The 21,235-nt window shown below is 40.3% G+C and overlaps 1 protein-coding gene across 1 annotated transcript in view; it reads right to left on the reverse strand.

Annotated features, from left to right (window-relative positions):
* Positions 1–21,235, reverse strand: part of PLPPR1 (phospholipid phosphatase related 1) — a 291,652-nt gene that overhangs the window by 53,918 nt on the left and 216,499 nt on the right.

The following is a 21,235-nucleotide window of genomic DNA, read 5'->3' on the forward strand; positions in this document are numbered from 1 at the left end:
CACCTTTATTTCATAGATGAGGAAAGTGGAACTGACCACTGCCTGATTATCCAAAAATTAAACTAAACATGTGCTTAGATTGAGCATTAACAAAACGGAAACTAAAATGAAGAAAATATATTTTTAAATGTTGATTTGTTTAAAGGAATCAAAGTTATGCAAAAAACATTAGAACTTGGTAGGACATCTTTAGATACCTATGGCTTAAAGTTGTGTGTATTTTGAAGTACATATAAGGCAGTGAAGGGAAATAATAATCTTTTCAGGGTTTAAGAAGCCTGAAGTTCTTATTTCAGCCCTGGAATGACTAATCCAAGGCCACACAGCTGGTTAGTGTTAAAGCCAGGACTAGAAACTCACATTTCCTGATCTGTAGGAAAAAAGCAAAAGCTGAGTTGTAACAGGATCTAAAACTGCATCTTATACGAAAAGGTGGAGAGTGATGGGGGAGGCAAAGTAGCTAAACGCCAGCACAGAGAGGCAATTTTTGGCATTCTCATCCATTTTCCTATCCATTGCTTTAGCCACAACATTGAAGCACAGCCTTTACCCTCTGCCCCACTGTAAACCATTCTCTGGAACCAGCACAGCCTCTACTTCTGGGATAATAATTCTGCAACTCTTCCCTACAGTAGCAGATAGCATCATTTATCTTTAAGGGTCACCTGATGCCTTTCCTCTTTGGTATCTCTGTTATAATGTGTCTCAAGTACAAACTTCTGTTTGGTTTTGTTTTGTTTTTGAGACAGAGTCTCGCTCTGTTGCACAGGCTGAAGTACAGTGGCAAGATCTCGGCTCACTGCAACCTCCGCCTCCTGGGTTCAAGTGATTCTCCTGCCTTGGCCTCCTGAGTAGCCGGGATTACAGGTGTACACCACCACACCTGGCTAATTTTTGTATTTTTAGTAGAGATGGGGTTTCAACATGTTGTTCAGGCTGGTTTCGAACTCCTGACCTCAGGTGATCCACCCACCTCGGCCTTCCAAAGTGCTGGGATTATACAGGCATGAGCCACTGTGCCCAGCTTCAAGTACAAATTTCTAACCATCTGATCTAAAGGTGTTTACCTTTTGACTACATCCATTGCCACCTTTCCTTTCATTCCAATTAGGTCACAAACCATCTCTCCATTCACTAGCCCTTATACATGACCTGTTTCTGGCTGTTTATGGATTACATTCTTCTAGTATCTAGCATTTTCTGTTCCCAGAGATGTGAATCTCCAATCATAACTTTGGACTGTCCAGTAATCTCTGGACACTTCCATGTGTTTTCCCATGCTGGAGTTGTTTATTGGGGCCACATGTAAATCACCAACCTTTATGTCAGCCTTCTCTGCTGTTTGAAGTAATTGGTTTATTTTCCTTATAGCAACAGAGAAGATTTCCTGTAAGATTGAGAAAGATACTCCAAAGCTACCCCTGCTAATAGGTGCTCTTGATTGCAGCTAGTTTATAAAATCAAAGCTATAAAGTTTGTTCCTTTTATGCTTGACTGGTTAAGTGAGTTGACCTGATGGAAAGGAACCTAGCCAGTTGACTTGATGTGTTGAAGATGAAATAACACCAGGCTTCTAACAGTTTTAAGGCTCTGCCTCTGGAGTTCTGTCTGTGCCCCTGTACAGGGCTGATCTGGGATTTTTGTGTGTCTCATCCATGTGGCTGGAAACAGCTTTCTCTCTCTCGGCTTCATCAGCTCTTGGGAGATATCTGCTTGGGAATAGGCAAGATCTATGGGGGTTTCTGGACAAAAAAATAAAAACCAAAATGACATCTACCTTCCTCTTTTGTGGGAAGAGGATTATATTTTATGGGTAGTTTTGTGCTACCACTTCCTTTTTCTAAAATGGTGAAAATGATGTAAAGGAAAGCAAAAACTTATTATCTAGGAAAAGAACTCAAGACAAACACAAGGAATGGAAACTCTGAAAATGGAACTATCTTAACACCAGATACACTGAAATCAATGAAGATCTAACAACAAAGAAAGCATTACATGCCTAAATTTGAGATCTATAGAATAAATCTTGACTAGTTGCCTAGTTGATTTAATCCTGGAAGCAGCATTCAGAACTGAATAAATTAAAAGTTGATAAAAATTTGCAGGACATAAAGAACCTTGGAGACCCAAAGGGTAGTAGTGGTAGGTGGGAGCTTCAGCAGCTTATGTGACAGAACTGACCCCCCAGCATGACTTGGCTTGCCTCGGCTCTTCCCTCGAGCAGCCAGAAACTCTTCCCTGTCATTTTTCTTTTTCTTTTTGAGACAGGGTCTCATTCTGTCTTCCACTGCTGGAGTGCAGTGACAGGATCTCAGCTCACTGCCACCTCCGCCTCCCCAGTAGCTGGGATTACAGGTGCATGCCATCATGCCCAGCTAATTTTTTGTATTTTTAGTAGAGACAAGGGTTCATCATGTTGACCAGGCTGGTCTCAAACTCTTGACCTCAAGTGATGCACCCATCTCAGCCTCCCAAAGTGCTGGGATTACGGGCGTGAGCCATCGGTGCCTGGCCTTTCCTGTCATTTTCAAGCAATCCTCAAACTCCCTGGAAAGTCCCCCAATAATGCTATTTAGAGATGCACAGATGCAAAAATAGAACAACTCAGATTTTGATTTCTAGTTGATTTTCTGTTGAACATTCTCCTGAGACCATATTTTTAAAGGAAACTGATGCACATACTGCAGGAACAGAAACAACATGCATTGATTCTGTCTCCGTGAGCAGAGAGATCCATCTCACTGCACTGATGGTGACACAAAATTAGCCACCCACATCCTCCCTTCTTCCTGCCTGTCCTGAGACATGATTTATCACTGTCTATGTTTGTGTCACTGGTGCCAGCTGGCACACTTGCCATCTCTGTTGCCTTCCTCAGCTCCATTTAGGAATGCATGGAGGGAGGCCATAATGTTAGTGTCACATGAGCAGATGGTGAGGCCATGCTGGGTGCAAGTACTGGTGGAAGGGTTGAAGATTGTCAGTGTGAAAGAAGCAATTATGACTGTGGGAGTATAACAAGGTGTAAGGAGCTCATGTACCAGGGACTTTCCTCAGCTGTTGCTTTCCACGAATGACAATCCAATATAGTAGCCAAAAATGCATTAAGTGCTGATCATTCCACGAGGCTTCAGAAGGCAGAAGTCAGCAATATCTGAAATTCAGCTTCCTGTGGTTGAAAGCACGTGTTTCTACCAAGGCCCTTTGCTGGTTGAAGAAAAGTAAAAATGTCAAGAAGAGCAATAATTGTGAAGGTCACAAAACTGAGAGAAGAGGATGAGAACTTTTTCCAACAGGCTGTTAAGTCTGGAGGAACTGTGGACCAATAATTTATATGTCCTGATACAACCTGGGGAAACAGGGAATCAGATAATGATGGTGTGACTCATGTGAGCCTGTGTGTCCAAGGCAGTAGGACAGAGGCAAGAGTTTGGAACGAGAGTATTCATGAAGCATCTTGTCTCAAGTGTAAAGGGCATATTTCAAACTGGGGAATCCTAGTGGTAGGTGACCAACCATCCAGTTTGTTGAGGGCTGAGGGGCTTCCTGGGGCACAGGACGTTCAGGGCTAAAACTAGAATGGCCCTGAGCAATCTGGGGTGACTAAACACAAACAATGAACCAGGCACAGACAAACCAGAGACAATGAATATTTTCCTCCCCAAAGAAGTTTCTCATTCTGGTTCGGCCATGAGCTATCAAAGCTAGTCAATCAGCAACTCCTCTTGTGAGCTGCCTCCGAACTCAGTCTCACCCTAAGTGCTGTGAAGGTGAGGAATTCTCAGACATGCTCTCCAACCCCAAGTAATTTGTAATCTACCTGGGGCATGCCAACCAACACAGGGAGCAACAAGTCTTCTGTAGGAGGTTGTCTGCTGATCCCAAGTGGGAGTCATGCATGGCTGCAGGTGCCTGGTGAACTGGTTGTGAGAGGAGTTGATGGAAGGAGAACAATGGAAGGGGGGATATTGCATGAGGGAGAAGAGAATGCATGTGGAGGGAGAGGGATGTGTGGTGTCTGCTTAGGGTATTGGTTTTGGTCCAGCCCCGTCAATATAGATGTTCAATTTCATAGAGTAAGGGGATAAAGGAAACATTGGGCAGAGGGAGTATGACATCAGAGCTTAGGTGGTAAGAACTGACATGGTTGTGACATGAAAGCAATGTCTTAGCCATGACACCAGGGAATAGCACACTTTAAGGATTTGGATGTTTTTTGGTATTGGAAAAAAGCATCCCAGTCACAAATGTCAATGGTTGCACACAAGGCTGGGATGGGAAACCCTCAAGTAGCATTGACGGAACTGGAAACCAATGTAGTAGGCTAGAGGGGAAGCACATAAATTGATAGTGAGCCCCCGTGAGACCTCACTGGGGAGCCTTAGAAATAAGTATGACCCCCTGAGAGGGGCTGGAGGTCCTCCATATACAACAGAGGCAAGAGCTAAGGAGGTGGAGGAAGGAGAGAGAAGGAAGAGAGGGAGGAAGAAAAGGAGAAGGAGGCAGAGATGGTAATGCTATACTGTGCATGTCCCAGGAACTGTTTTAAACACCTTACGTAAATTAACTCTTCATCTGCCCAACCATCATGGTGGCAAGTATATTATTATTTCCATTTTACAGATGAGGAAACAGGCACAGACAGATTGCATGAGGTCACACGGCTCACAGGAGTAAACCTTGGATGATTACTATAAATATATCTCTCCACTCAAATTTGTGTGGCCTAGGGGAAAGTCAGGTCACAAATATAAGTCAGCAGAATATTAAGAAGTAAACTATGTTACATACTTGGATACTTTATTTAAATGTTTCCAAGTGTCAGTTTTCTCATCTGTATGAAGGTTAATAACCATCTCACAAAAATGCAATGAGGTGTGTTTATATATTCCTATTTTGTTCCAAAAATCAACTTTCATCAAATAAAAGCTAGCATCAGCAAGAAGTTGGAATGGAAGCAGGAAGGAAATAAATATGGTGATATAAAATAGAGGCAGGAATTACATGCTTCATTGTATAATTGTCTAACAGTTTACAAGAAATTTATAAGGAAATGGTGGTCAATATCTGTAAGATCGAAACCAAACCAATGGTTAAAGGATAAGCAGAATACTTCTGATATACTGACCAGACAGGAGTTCTTCCTTTGGGTTCTCATGAAAAATGTAACAGGATAAACAGTGATTCAGTGGTGAGTATGATGGTGCTGTTCTTTTTTTAAAATTTTCTTTTTTGAAAATTATACTTTAAGTTCTGGGATACATGTGCAGAACTTCCAGGTTTGTTACACAGGTATACACGTGTCATGGTGGTTTGCTGCACCCATCAACCCATCATGTACATTAGGTATTTCTTCTAACGCGATCTCACCCCCAATAGGCCCTGGTGTGTGAAGTTCCCCTCCCTGTGTCCAGGTGTTCTCATTGTTCAACTCCCACTTATGAGTGAGAATATGCATTGTTTGGTTTTCTGTTCTTGTGTTAGTTTGCTGAGAATGATGGTTTCCTGTTTCATCCATGTCCTTGCAAAGAACATGAACTCATCCTTTTTAATGGCTACATAGTATTTCATGGTGTACATGTGCCACATTTTCTTTATCCAGTCTATCATTGATGGGCATTTGGGTTGGTTCCAAGTCTTTGCTATTGTGAACAGTGCTGCAGTAAACATACGTGGGCATGTGTCTTTATAGTAGAATGATTTATAATCCTTTCGGCATATACCCAGTAATGGGATTGCTGGGTCAAATGGTATTTCTGGTTCTAGATCCTTGAGGAATCGCCACACTGTCTTCCACAATGGTTGAACTAATTTACATTCCCACCAACAGTGTAAAAGCATTCCTATTTCTCTACATCCTCTCCAGTATCTATTGTTTCCTGATGGTGCTGTTCTTAATATGAGACCTCATATCAACTTAATATTGGTTTCACATAAGCAAAACTCACAAAAATAGTACTCTGAAATAGAATGGAGGAGGTAGGCATTATGATTCAGTTGCAGTTGAACTTGAGAGAGGCAGCATAATGAAAGGTTAAGAGTACAGGACAGACTGCCTAGGTTGGAAACCAGCTGTGCTGCCTACTAGCTGTGTGATCTAAATTTTTGTGCCTCCATTTGAAAAATTGGGTTAATAATACCATAGTACCTAGTGCTTCAGATTATCATGAAGATTAAATGAGGATTGTGTAATAAGTTCTTAGAGCATATCTGACTCATAACAAAAATCGTTTCCTAGAAGAGTACATAGACTGTGTATCTTTCAAGACTCCTTCCTTAGTAAAGTTTTTCTCAGTTTAGTTTTTAAAAACTAATGGGAAGCAGTGAATTAGAGACTATTTTTCTAGCAGTCTCCAGTTAGTTAAATACAGACCTGTATCTTTGTATTTTTCTTTAAGTTCAGGTCTACATATGCAGGATGTACAGGTCTGTTTCATAGGTAAATGTGTGTCATGGGAGTTTGTTGTACAGATTATTTCATCACGCAGGTATAAACTCTAGTATCCATTCGTTATTTTTCCTGATCCTCTGCCCTTCGGTAGGTTCCAGTATGCATTGTTCCCCTCTATGTGTCCATGTGTTACCATTAAGCTCCCACTTACAAGTCAGAACGTGTAGTATTTTGTTTTCTGTGTCTGCGTTAATTTGCTAAGGATAATGGCCTCCAGCTCCATCCATGTTCTGGCAAAGGACGTGATCTCATTCTTTTTTATGGATGCATATTATTCCATGGTGTATATGTACCACAGTTTATTTATCTAGTCTATCATTGTTGAGCATTTGGGTTGGTTCCATGACAGACCTATATCTTTTAATTAAGGCAATTAAACTGTGGTTAAGAAGGACATCCTCTTGTGAAAACTGAGGGACTTCAAATGTACCAGTGTGTATATGAGAATTCATCCCTTCTTCTTTAAGGACTAAAGAGGTGCCCACAGGCAAGGATATGTAGATGGAATGCGATCATCCAGTCATTCAACTAATATTGCCTGTCTACTATACACAGATATCAGTAATACTTAGTTAAAAAAACTGAGCAACAAAAATGTTAAAATAACCATGGTCTTTGGACTCATGGGGTTTTCTGTCGGGGAAGACAGATATTATAAAAGTAAGCCCAAAGAAATAATAATAATGACTCTTACTGATAGCCCATGTAATCAACTATGTAACTTTAAATATATTATCTTATATGATACTTACACTACTCTGTGAGGTATAATGAGTTACCTTAATCTTAAAAAGAGGAAACTTATCCAAGTTGACAGAGCTAGTGAATGGTAGAGTTTGGATCCAAACCTCTGGCGCCATTTAACTGTTCTTTTTACATGTAAAACCTGCAATTAACACAATGACATGATGTACAATGCCTGGCACTTGGTAAGTACTCAGCTCTTTTTCTTGCTTTAAAATTTCTATTTGCTCTTCCTTTTCAGTGCTTTTTTACTTTGGGGTGATAGTAGAGGTTGACTGAGGTCTCTTCCTCCATTCTTCCTTCTCAACTATCTAAAAACACTATTCCTTTAATTTTTCCTTTTCTTCAGCCTGGTCTATGAATGGTGGTGCCCACCCAGGATCTATCTTTAACCCCTTTGTCATTTTCTTTCTATGTTCTCTTCTAGGGAGATCTCATCTCTTTTTGTAGCTTCCATTCTTATATTGATTCCATTGACTCTTCTATCACCATTTGTAGTGCTGGGTTTTCTCCTGACCACCAACTTGGTGTGTTACATAGGTACTCCAAATGCTACAAGTCTAAGCTGGAACTCAGTGTTTCTCCTCTTCCCAGGCTACAGCTTCTGTTGAGTTCCCTATCCTGGTAAATCCAACCACTATTCTCTCAAAATCTCAGTGTCGTCTTAGACTCCTCCTTCCCCCAGCTTTCTCTTCATGCCATACCTGGTCAGTTGCCAAAGTCTTACTGCAGGATCTCCTTACATTTATCCCATTTATGAAAACTGCCACTGCCACCTTCAGGCTTCCACATTCTCTCACCTACACTATTGAAATCTTGTCCGACCTGCTTTTGCTGCCTTTGGGATCTCAACCTCTTTATGCCGTCATTTACCCTGCTGCTAAAGAGTTACCATCCTAAGGCATAGCTATGATTATATCTGTATACTCCTCCAAAATCTTCAGTGATTACTTTCTATGGACTGAATTTTTGTGTTCTCCCCAAATTCATATTTCAAAGCCAAAATCCCCAATGTGATGGTATTTGGAGGTGGGATCCCAGTCTCATGAATAGGATTAGTGTTAGGAGACATGAGAAAGCTGATCTCTCTCTTGGCCTCAGTGAGGTTATAGCAAGAAGGCAGTGTGAAACTAAAATGAATCTTGGGACTCCAAAATCACTAAGCCAAAGGGAAAAGTCAAGCTGGGAACTGCTTAGGGAAAACCTGTCTCCCGTTATACTTCTAAAAAAAGATTAAAAAGCTACATGCCTCTCGCACAAGGAATTGCCTTGAGGACAAAGGACAGACAGAACTCAGTCATCCCTCTGCTCACTGAGATAAATGCATATCTGATTGCTTCCTTTGGAAAGGCTAATCAGAAACTCAAAAGAATGCAACTGTTTGTCTCTCATCTACCTGTGACCTGGAAGCCCCTTCCATGCTTCAAGTTGTCCCGCCTTTCTGGACCAAACCAATGTATATCTTACATATATTGATTGATGTCTCATGTCTTCTAAAATGTATAAAACCAAGCTGTGTCCTGAACACCTAGGGCACATGTCATCAGGACCTCCTCAGGTCCTAATGACAGGACCTCAGGTTATATCACAGGCATGTCTCTAATCTTGGATAAACTTTCTAAATTCAGACCTGTCTCAGATATTTGGGGTTCACAGCAACTACCTGCAAACCAGCAAGAGGGCCCTCACTAGGCGGTGAATCTGCTGGCTCCTTGATCTCAGCTTACCAGTTTTGGTTATTTATGCTACCTAGTCTATTATAATTTGCTATTGCAGCCCAGATTAACACACAGTTATTCTAGGTAAATCCAGCAATTTTCTCTGCATTGAACACATTGGCCTTTGTCCTGCCCATAGTTTTTGGTAATGGATAGAAGAAGCCTGCCATTTGAATAGAGTCCAAGCCAGCAAATCCCATCAGACATGGCCCCTTAATCAGTGGAGAATACATAGGTCTACCTCTCTTCTTGGGTTGACTTCACCTTCTTACTTGGCCACTCCTTAAAGAATAAATGCAAATACTACATCCTTGTCTTCATTTAGTACTTCCTTCCTCCAGTGTCTCGGTGGTTGTTTATAGGTAGATGATATGGAGAAATGTAGGGCATATAATAATATTACTAAGTAGATTTACAACTACATCAAAGAAGGGATAAATATTGGGTATAACAAACTAAATTGGGCTACAAAATTTTCTCTTTGATCTTTTGCTGCTAGGGATTTTTAAATTCAGTGACATGGATGTATACATAGAAGAAATGTTAAATGTATAGTGATACAAAACTGGCAGGCAAAGCTAATATCAGAGAAAGCAAGATTAAAAATTCAAAATGATTCTGACATTTGGGATAAACATAAAATCCTACATCAAGGTTCTGATAGTCAATAATTGCAGGGATCAGTAGAGCAAAAGGCATAGAACTTGAGCCTGAGAGGCTCAAGAGCTCTATCCTTTCCCAGGGCTGCCTCAGAAAAGAGAAAGGGCAGAGCTGAATACACATGGTGTGCATGAGAAAGTGACAGTGGTGAGAGGATAAGCCAAGAGAATTTTGTGAATAGAAGGTCATGGAAGACTTGTGCATTTTACTTATTTATTCACTTATTTAAGGCAGGTAAGGGAGGGGCAGGGGATAGACGCAATCCATCAAGGATCTCTATGGTCTAAAATTTTACAGTTCTGCTGTATATTTTGTTAAACTAAGCTGATTTTGGTGCTAACTTGAGGTCTCTCTGGTGAAGCAACAGAAGTCAGCAAACTCCTGCTACACACCAACCATGTGCCAAGCCCCTCAGAGGGACGAGACAAATATAAAGATGAAGTTCTTAGCTTTTCAAAGATATAAGGATGTGACCATATTATCCGTGTTATAACACAATTGGTTATACCTTAACAGATGGATAGATGGGTGGCTGAGAAAGATGGAAGGAAGGATGGACAGAGACCACAATGACATCAACAAGTAAATATTAACTCTGAGAGACAGAGAAGTGTTGTGGCAGCAGTGACATTTGGGCTGGTTGTCATGGTATAATGGAAATGTATGGCCTTTGGAGTTTTAAGACCCGGATGCAGTACTAGATGGACCATTAACTACTTGTGCTTTAGGCATTGTACAAAAATGAGTACTGAACTGGCTTTGGGAAGACTGCTTTAACTTTCTGCCTAATGTGTGGCTTTTTAGCCTTTCCCTTGTTGTCACAATCATTTTGAGTCTTACACCTAGACAGAAGAGTAAAGAAAACATTTTATAATTAATTCTGTTGTCCTGTTCATGCCATAATAATATCCACATTGAAACCTTAAAGTGTGATGTTGTAAGTCCAAAGTAAAGATAACTTACTTAAGGATTTAAAAAGAGATTAATCCACTTAATCTAAAAAAAGGATAGAATTTTAGCCCAACACAAGAAAGTTGTCTAGTCATTATGGATGGGCTACAGTGGGATTAAGTTGTATGGGGTTTTGTGGTATATTTGATGCTGTACTTTTCATTATCTGAGGATGGGAGGCGTGTAATGTGTTTTCTATCACTAGAATATTCTGGTACAGAACACTAGTTATTGAATTATAAAGAAGAACCCAGAAGTGGATGGACATTGACTTAGATGAACACAAAAGCTCCTGAAATTGCTTGGAAGTCTTCACAGCATAATGCGATGGCTCACTCCTGTGCTCCTATACAGTTCCTGTGCATACCTGTCAGGAACTCTGCCCTTCTGGCATTAGGTGACTATCCCAATCCCTCTACAACCAAGCTGTGAGGCCCTAAGGGAAAGGATCCTTCAAATCTGTAGCCATATATGAGCACAGACATATAATAAAATATTGGTTGAATAAGTGAGTGAGGGTCTATAGTTTGTGATACGATATGAAACTGTTTGGGACATATTATTACATTGGTTAAAACTAAACTATTGGTTTAATATAAATGCATTCTGAGTGGTGTTCTCCGATACACAAGATAGTAATAAGTGCTCTGGGAAAGAAGAGGGAGTGTGGGGACATGAGACAGAGAGATAAGTATCTGTGGCCAGGAGAATTTGTGAAATCCTGGGTTAAACTCAATTTGACAGATTTTGTTACTGGAAGATTCTCAGGGCCTACTGGTATTGTGGAATTCCCAGAAGTGCATTTTAGCGTACAGTCATTTAGACTCATTCGAACACAGAACTTCCCCTGCTTTCTGCCCCTGGTGCACTAAATTACCAATATAAAGAATGTTCCTGAAACTGAATTTGAGAAATGCAGGCACAGTTTCTGAACTGGAAAGAAGAAGGGAGGGGGAGAAAGAGTATGACTGTTTATTTGTACTGGGGGTGTTAGAAGCAACCCGTTTACAGGCATCACATTTTTAAAAAGCCTTTTATATTGCCATAATCTTTATTTCTATCAGGATAAATATACTATCTGTTCTTGATCAGTGAACCATTGACCTCAATTGTGGTTACAAAATAGGAACATTTTGCTTGGACCATTTTGAGGAACTCAGAGACAAATGCCATCTCATAGTTCAGGCGTAGGGACCCCCAAATCAGGTTCTTTGCTACACTACTCACTATTATGCATGTGTCATAGCAAGCTAAGAAAGGAGAATGAAAGAATGTAGTAAACAATAATAGCAGCAACAACGTACTTCACAATGAGCACCACCCCTGGAATTTCTGTGATTACACAGATCCCTTTTGGATCTCTGGGTTGCTTAGGAGCAATTCTGGTGAAGCCGTCAGCAGTGGCAGTCTGCTCACCCCCTCAACCCTCAAAAAATATGACTTGGAGCTCCTGAACTCCTCACAAGATAGTTCTTCTTGTTCAACCCAGTCAGGCTCAGCGTCACTATCACCGTCTATATCTCTAAAAGACTTAGGAATATTTCTTCAAGGCTTATCTGGGTGTAGTTTTATGTGATCACACCACTCTATGAACATATAAGCAAATACCTACATAATATTTTAAAAGTTAAACTCTTGAGTTTGTATCAATTATTATGTAAAACACATATATCCGATTTTGAAGCTTATAAGCTACATGGAGAAAGTTTCAAAAGAGAGGATGCAGTTCAGACAGTTGGGTTGGAGGAGAATAATACAAGAGTTGCTGCTGCTGTTTTTTAAGGAAGCACAGGGAGGAGCAGGAGCAGAAACTAAGACGAGGAGCAGCAAATGTGTATGGCCAGAGAAATGGGTTAGCAATGGAACACTGGACTTGGCTCCACCACTGCTGTAAGGTCATCTCAGGTTCTGTTATCTTTGGACAACTTTCTCAAAGCAGACAAGATGAAATTCCCAAGACACTAGGATAGGATGCTTTGTGAAGTTATCAGGAGTTATTACTTTACCTCTCCTAGCTCGTGCATTTCAGACCTTTAATCATTCACTCAGATGCACTATTGGGGAAAATTGCTTTGCTTTGCAAAGGCACATCTAAATATTTGCAAATGTAGCAACAATAAGCACATTCTATATTGCATTGCCATGACTCAGTTGCATGTTGTTTTCTTGCCCCCAAACTGCAAGCTCCTCAAGAACTCATCTTTAAATCCCAGACAGCAAGAATGAGACCTGGTGTTTGATAAACACATTTGGAGTGAGATGCATTTCTTAAATAAGACCCCTAAAGCAAAAGGTCAAAGGAAAAAAACAGAAATAAGTGATTACCTCAAACTTCAAGGCATTCTGTTCACTAAACTGACTCTTCAGTAAAGTTAACAAAAGGGTTAACTCTTGCAGAGTGGGAGAAATTATTTGCAATCTTTGAAACACAGATGTAATTAACATCATATATATAAGACAAATTTCTGTAAGTCCAGAAGGGAAAGACAGGAAATCAAATATTTACATTGGCAAAAGTTATGAATAAGCAATTTCTAGAGGGGACAATCCAATGGTGTCCTGGAGCTGTGTTGTGCCATCTTATGAGAGCCTATTATGAAATGTCATGAGCTAGTTGCTAAAGGGTAGCTTGAAATTGGCCATGCTGCAGTATTTGTACCATGGAAATTGACAAACTGCTCAACAAATCAGCCTCCCTTCTCTTTTGTCATCCCCTAAAGCCAGGAGTTAAACATTTACCAACCAAATGTTAGAGAAATCCAAATGACTAACTTTCATATACATGAACTCACTAATAGAGAAATGCAAATCAAAACAACAGTGACATGCTATTTTTATGTGTAATCAAATTAGCAAAAATTTGAAAGTTAGATAATAAGTGTTGATGAAAACATAGGCAAATAGAAACATCATGCACAGCCAAGAGATTTTAAGTTGGCATAGACTTTTTGGAGTACAACCTGGCACTGCCTGGAGAAAGGGAGTGTGCATGTGCCCTATAACCCAGTAGTCTCATTCATTGCTATATATCCCATAGGTTTGTGCAAGGAAAGACATAAGGATGTCAATACAGTGTCTTTTCTGGTTAAAAAGTTGGAGGGAACAGGAAAATAAGTAAAATGAGGTACTGCCTATGATGGAATATAATTGTTAAAAATAATGTATTAAATTTTCATAAAGTAATAAACACATGTGACTCTTATTAAATGTCTAATACTTTTCTAAGCCTAAGTTCTTTGCATACATTCACTCAGTCCTTGCATTTTTACAAAGTGGATATTAGTAACTATTTTACAAGTAAGGAGAAGAAGCAAATGGTAGGGGCGGAGCAAGATGGCCGAATAGGAACAGCTCCAGTCTCCAACTCCCAGTGCAAGCTGACACAGAAGACCAGTGATTTCTGCATTTTCAACTGAGGTACTGGGTTCATCTCACTAGGGAGTGCCGGACAATCGGTGCTGGTCAGCTGCTGCAGCCCGACCAGCGAGAGCTGAAGCAGGGTGAGGCATCGCCTCACCTGGGAAGCACAAGGGGAAAGGGAATCCCTTTTCCTAGCCAGGGGAACTGAGACACACAACACCTGGAAAATTGGGTAACTCCCACCCAAATAATGCGCTTTAAGCAAACAGGCACATCAGGAGATTATATCCCACACCTAGCCGGGAGGGTCCCACGCCCACGGAGCCTCCCTCATTGCTAGCACAGCAGTCTGCGATCTAACCGCAAGGCAGCAGCGAGGCTGGGGGAGGGGCGCCCACCATTGCTGAGGCTTAAGTAGGTAAACAAAGCCGCTGGGAAGCTCGAACTGGGTCGAGCTCACAGCAGCTCAAGGAAACCTGCCTGTCTCTGTAGACTCCACCTCTGGGGATAGGGCACAGATAAACAACAACATTAAAGAGCTTCTGCACAGCAAAAGAAACTACCATCAGAGTGAACAGGCAACCTACAGAATGGGAGAAAATTTTTGCAATCTACTCATCTGACAAAGGGCTAATATCCAGAACCTACAAAGAACTCAAACAAATTTACAAGAAATAAACAAACAACCCCATCAAAAAGTGGGCAAAGGACATGAACAGACATTTCTCAAAAGAAGACATTCATACAGCCAACAGACACATGAAAAAATGCTCATCATCACTGGCCATCAGAGAAATGCAAATCAAAACCACAATGAGATACCATCTCACACCAGTTAGAATGGCAATCATTAAAAAGTCAGGAAACAACAGGTGCTGGAGAGGATGTGGAGAAATAGGAACACTTTTACACTGTTGGTGGGACTGTAAACTAGTTCAACCATTATGGAAAACAGTATGGCGATTCCTCAAGGATCTAGAACTAGATGTACCATATGACCCAGCCATCCCATTACTGGGTATATACCCAAAGGATTATAAATCATGCTGCTATAAAGACACATGCACACGTATGTTTATTGTGGCACTATTCACAATAGCAAAGACTGGGAATCAACCCAAATGTCCATCAGTGACAGACTGGATTAAGAAAATGTGGCACATATACACCATGGAATACTATGCAGCCATAAAAAAGGATGAGTTTGTGTCCTTTGTAGGGACATGGATGCAGCTGGAAACCATCATTCTTAGCAAACTATCACAAGAACAGAAAACCAAACACCGCATGTTCTCACTCATAGGTGGGAACTGAACAATGAGATCACTTGGACTCGGGAAGGGGAACATCACACACCGGGGCCTATCATGGGGAGGGGGGAGGGGGGAGGGATTGCATTGGGAGTTATACCTGATGTAAATGATGAGTTGATGGGTGCTGACGAGTTGATGGGTGCAGCACAGCAACATGGCACAAGTATACATATGTAACAAACCTGCACGTTATGCACATGTACCCTAGAACTTAAAGTATAATAATAATAAAAAATAAATTTAAAAAAAAAAAACAAGGAACATGAGGATCAGAAAGTTTAAGTTATTAGTGTAAGGTCACACAGCATGGAAGAGTCAGCATTCACCCTATATACTATAATTTAGATCAGAGGTTCACAACCCTCCTGGTCTGTGGCCTAATAGGAACTGGGCCACTCAGCAGGAGGTGAGTGGCAGGCAGGTGAGCAAAGCTTCATCTGTATTTACAGCTGCTCCCCATTGCTCACAGTACCACCTGAGCTCTGCCTCCTGTCAAATCAGCCATGACATGAGATTCTCATAGGAGCATGAACCCTATTGTGAACTGCACATGTGAGGGATCTAGGTTGCATGTCCCTTATGAGAATCTACTGCCTGATGATCTCTCACTGTTTCCTATCACCCCCTAGATGGACTGTCTAGTTGCAGGAAAACAAGCTAAGGGCTCCCACTGATTCTACATACGGTGAGTTGTATAATTATTTCATTTTATATTTTAATAATGAAATAAAGTACACAATAAATGTAATGTGCTTAAATCATCCTAAAACCATCCCTATCCCCTGGTCTGTAGAAAAATTGTCTTCCGCAAAATTGGTTTCTGGTGCCAAAAAGGTTGGGGACCACTGGTCTAGATTTTTCACTCTTAATCATTATGTTCTACTGACTAAAAAGCTTAAAAAACAAAGCTTAAAGCTTAAAAGCATTAACAGAAAAGAAGCAGAGAAAGACCTGTAGTACAATGATTTTTATCTAAACTAAAAACATGTAGTAAAAACACTACATACTTTTCAGGATCTACCCATATTTAAGGGCATATAATAAATACACTAGAGTCAGGATAGGGGATGGTGAGGACAAATTATCAAATGACTGTACCACATGCTGGGCAGTATAATTAATTCAATTTGGTAGACCCAAAGACCAAATAGAGCCAATGAATGAATATTTGGCATCCTATAGACTTAGAAGGTTTTATGATGAATAAAAGACAGCATTTGATAATTGACTCAAAATACTCTCTTTCTGAATTTGTGGTTGTAATAAATCTGACTTGTTGAAAAATAAACAGAATGAATAGAAAATAAGAATCACGCTGCATGCTAATGTATTCTTTTTATTTTTGGAGACTGAGTCTCACTCTGTCGCCCAGGCTGGAGAGCAGTGGTGCAATCTTGGCTCACTGTAGCCTCCGTCACCACCTCCTGGGTTCAAGCGATTCTCATGCCTCAGCCTCCCAAGTAGCTGAAATTACAGGTGTACTCTACCACACCCGGCTCATTTTGTATTTTTAGTAGAGATGAGGTTTCACCATGTTGGCCAGATTGGTCTTGAACTCCTGACCTCAAATGATCCACCTGCCTCGGCCTCCCACAGTACTGGGATTACAGGCATGAACCACCATGCCTGGCCACTAATGCATTCCTAATTTTTTTTTTTTTTTAAATAAGACATCTGATTGCTGTTGACTCTTGTACAAAAGTCCACAACCATGAAATGCTGTGGAACCCTCCACCGTAATTCATTACAGGTATCAGTGTAATAATTTTGCTCTAAAAAATGAATATTTTCATGAACCTACTGTTTCATAGTTTTCAAAGGAGATCAGAGATATAATAGAGTTCTATTTAAATATTAAAATCCCACCTATCTCAAATATTTTAAAAAGAGTTTTGGTTATAATAGGAATTATCTTCTCATCATGAGTTTTTAAATTAGGGACTTAGGTACTGAAAAATGATTTTATGACTCCACATTATAATGAAAACATAAAACGAACACCAAATTTTTGGCATGCCATGTCAAACAAATGTTAAAGATTCCAATTAAAAAGAAACAAAACAACTTAGGACACATGGTAAGAGTTCCCTATGTTTGCTTTCAAACAGGCATTTTTTTTTTTTTTTTTTTAGATGGAGTCTCGCTCTGTCGTCCAGGCTGGAGTGCAGTGGTGCAATCTCCACTCACTGCAAGCTCTGCCTTCTGGGTTCAGGCCTTTCTCCTGCCTCAGCCTCCCAAGTAGCTGGGACTACAAGCGCCCGCCAACACGCTCAGCTAATATTTTGTATTTTTAGTAGAGGCGGGGTTTCACCATGTTAGCCAGGCTGGTCTCGATCTCCTGACCTCGTGATCCGCCTGCCTCGGCCTCCCAAAGTGCTGGGATTACACGCGTGAGCCACTGCGCCCAACCTGCTTGCAAACAGTTTTAAACAGAAGTACTTATGGTACCATTTTAATTTCCTTGCCAGAAAGGAACATGATTCTTCTTTCTCCATAAGCATGGCCAAGTTACTTGGGAATTAGGCAAATAAGATGAAAAGGAAAAACATTCTCTCAAGTCAAACTGTTTGTTTTTCTAATTAAAACAGGTAAATCTCAATGTTGCAAAGAGACTCAGATGTTCTCATATTCTTTTAAAAATTACTGGGTAAGGATTTTTCTTATTTCCCTTTGAAATTACTCAATAGGTTGCCTCTAAGATAATGTCTTTCCCAAACACATTTAAGGATCCTGCATAAATGAACAGATTGGGACTTCGGTCAAACTCCTGGTGGCTGTCAGATCACAAGTGTTCAGACCTGCACCTGCTTCCCTCTGGCTGCATCTAAACGAAGCCAATTATACTAGAGAAAGCAATCAGGTGAACATCTAGTTCATCTAGCTTGACAGGTGTTTCACATTGTAGGAGTAACACTGTGCATTTATGGAAATGGTCTATACCTGTGCACTCAATGTGGCAGCCACTAGCTATAGGTGGCTCTTGAGCACTTGAAATGTGGCTAATGCAGCTGACAGGTGGAATTTTTAAATTTCACTTTTAAATTTAAGTGACCATACGTAGTTACTGCCTCTGTATTGAATGGCATATGATGGCATTGCATTAGCAGGGTGATACTGTGAACAAAGCACAAGTTTAAACCTTTTCTATAGAATACTCTAATATATAAATATGTAAATTGGAAAATATATCATCAGGATTTTTTACTCACTAAAGTTTAATTATTACTAACATTTGGTGTATATTTATTCTTCCAGACTTTTTTTCTCCTCAGGCATATAAACACACTCAACCATAGGTAGATTTAAAAATATATAACATTAGAATCACAGTATACATGCTGTTCTACAGCTTGCTTTTCTCTCAACAATACATTGTGACCAACCACCTTTCTATATAGTACAGAGACATATTTACAGCTACATGAGCCAGTATGTTCTATCTCATTTCTGTCATTTCCAGCCAAGAAGTCTTGATGAACATGAGAGACCAGAGTAATCTTTAGGGTTATGATGTGGCTTGTATCAAGGGCCCTATCTCAGGATGAAGATAGAGAAGTAATAGGTGGTAATTCAAAAAAGGAGACCTTTGGATGCCATGTGGAGGAAGTTAAATTTCTTTATATACCCCAAAGCATTTTGAGCAAGGTAGTGGCATGGTCAAATCTGTCATTGAAGAGGTTGACCCTGGTGGTAATCTATACAAGACTAGAGCAGAAGATGGTAGGCAGAAAAATCAGATTTGGTACAAAGGTTTGTTTACACGTCAGTTACTAAGTACTCAGAATACCTCTAACCACTGCTGTGCTATTGCATATCCAGAGCAAGCTCACAACATTCTGTCTAGCTTACACGATAAAGCAAAAGTGAAATACCCTGCTTTACAACAGTTTAAACTATTACTGTGAAAGTAAAAAATGATTCATTCACTAAACTTTTACTGAGCACCTACTATATGCAGGCAGTAGAGAAAAAAACAGTACACAAAAATGAAGTCTTGGTCCACATGGGAGAGGCTGGAAAAGGAACAAATTTGGGGGCTATGGGATTAAAATTAAATAAGTTTAATTTTGAACATATTTTGATATGCCTATTAAACATCCAAGTGAGATATGAAGGAGGCAGCTGAATATGAATTGAAGAAAGTTCTTGGTTAGAGACACATTTGCAGGGTCATCAGAGTACATGCTCAGGTAGTTAGTGAACCCATAGAATAAACAGGAGTCCAGGAGATGAGACTGAAAAAGGTGATGACAAGAATAGAGCCTGAGAGAAAGCAACAGTGAACCACGGACTAGGATCAGAATCTCCAAAGAATAGGGGAGGTGCTGTGGTCTCATTGAGGACGGCTATCTCTTGCCACAGGTAAGTCCCCAAATCTATCACCTAATAGTGTTGGCATATCATGAAGTTTGGTGTGGAATTTGGTGTAATCATGTTGATTCTACCTAACTCACAGCATTGAATGCGGCAAAGATTTCTTTCATTTTTTTAACAACTATGTATAACTGCACCAAAGAGGCAGGGTTTGCAGCATTGACTGATGGTATGAGTTTCCAGGTAGATTAACATTAAGGAGAAGAGCAGGACATTAGTCTGGAAGAAGCAATGAGGAGCAAAAACAACACCTAGCCTGTCACTAAGTCCATTAGTACAAGAGATATGGGAAATAAGAGATGGCCACTTGGGAGGGCTCTAGGGAAGGAATATAATTAAGGAGAGCCAAATTTCCAGTAGGAAAGGGAAGGTACTATTCAGACAAGATTAAGAATATAACGGATTTTGCTGATTGCAGGTAAGTTTTGGAGTTCATAGAGCAAGTCATACTTTGAATAAGCATAAGAAGGTGCTCTTTGAAAAGGTGGAGGATGGAATCAGTTCGAGATGCACAAAGCTGTGTGGGTACAAGAGACCACAGGGTGAGAAAGGACCCAGAGTCCTTATTTTCTAAGTGTGCTTAATACAGATAGGAACAAAGGGCATGACAGAATTAGTCCCAATGTTCTTTGAGGCAGAATGGTGGGGCTGTATTGAGGAGGGAGGAAGAGCTGGGTCTTCTGTTTTGTGCTCTTCCATGTTGTGCTATAAACTGGAAAAAAGCCTTTGGTACTAATGTAGAAATGCAATCACTTAAAAAACATTTTTATCGTGTAATGTGTTTCCTAAATGGTGACAATCTAGCACTAGGCAGCATGGATTTAATTTTTATTGCAAAAAATATCAGTGAACCCCTACGATTGTACTGGATGTGAACGACAATGTAGAGAAAGGAAAGCAGTTATCTCCAGAAAACATAAGCCCTCAAATACAGCTGTGCCCATTGTCCAGCAAGTGAAGAGAATAGATGTGCCAGTTGCAAAACCTTTTCTTGCTCTTTGGGATTCTAGGAGTTGCATCTTCTCTATCTCCAGAGCAAAGACCAGCTGTCTACTTCTAGTATTCCTATGTTGGGTATTTGTAGTTGAGAAAAACCTGTACCATTTTATAACACTCATCTAACTAAATTATCAGACAATGACACACACATGAGACCATCTTCATTGTTCAAAACGTGGAGGATCTAAGCCCTTTTCCACACCCAACCAGGCTTCCATTTCCTCTCTGTTTAACGAAGTGAGAAAATGTGAGGAAAAAAATAGTAGAGTCAACAGAACTACAAACGACAAAAACATGCTGTATGTGCCACCTCCTCCATCCATGATTATGATAGATGTGCTAATAATTTTTGGGACTCTTTCCTGTTGATCTTTCCCACATGGTACTCCAGACAGTCATTACCAATCGTTTATAATTGGGCCACCCTTGATAACACAAGTGGTACCACCTTTTTAGATAGTAGGTTCTAAAATGGGATAGAATATCATGGGGTTTTAAATACATGCTTGAATGATTTACTTAAAGTACCCACAAGGTCCTGAGATGAGAAAACTCTGGTTTCAAAGTATCTTCTCCAGAAGAGAGGCACACAAGAGGCAATCTAGCATGAGGTACTGCTGGACATTTGCTCACCGATGGTTTAGTTTTGTAGGAAGCCAAATGGC

This window comes from Macaca mulatta, chromosome 15 (genome assembly GCF_049350105.2).
Source record: "Macaca mulatta isolate MMU2019108-1 chromosome 15, T2T-MMU8v2.0, whole genome shotgun sequence".
Taxonomy (NCBI): domain Eukaryota; kingdom Metazoa; phylum Chordata; class Mammalia; order Primates; family Cercopithecidae; genus Macaca; species Macaca mulatta.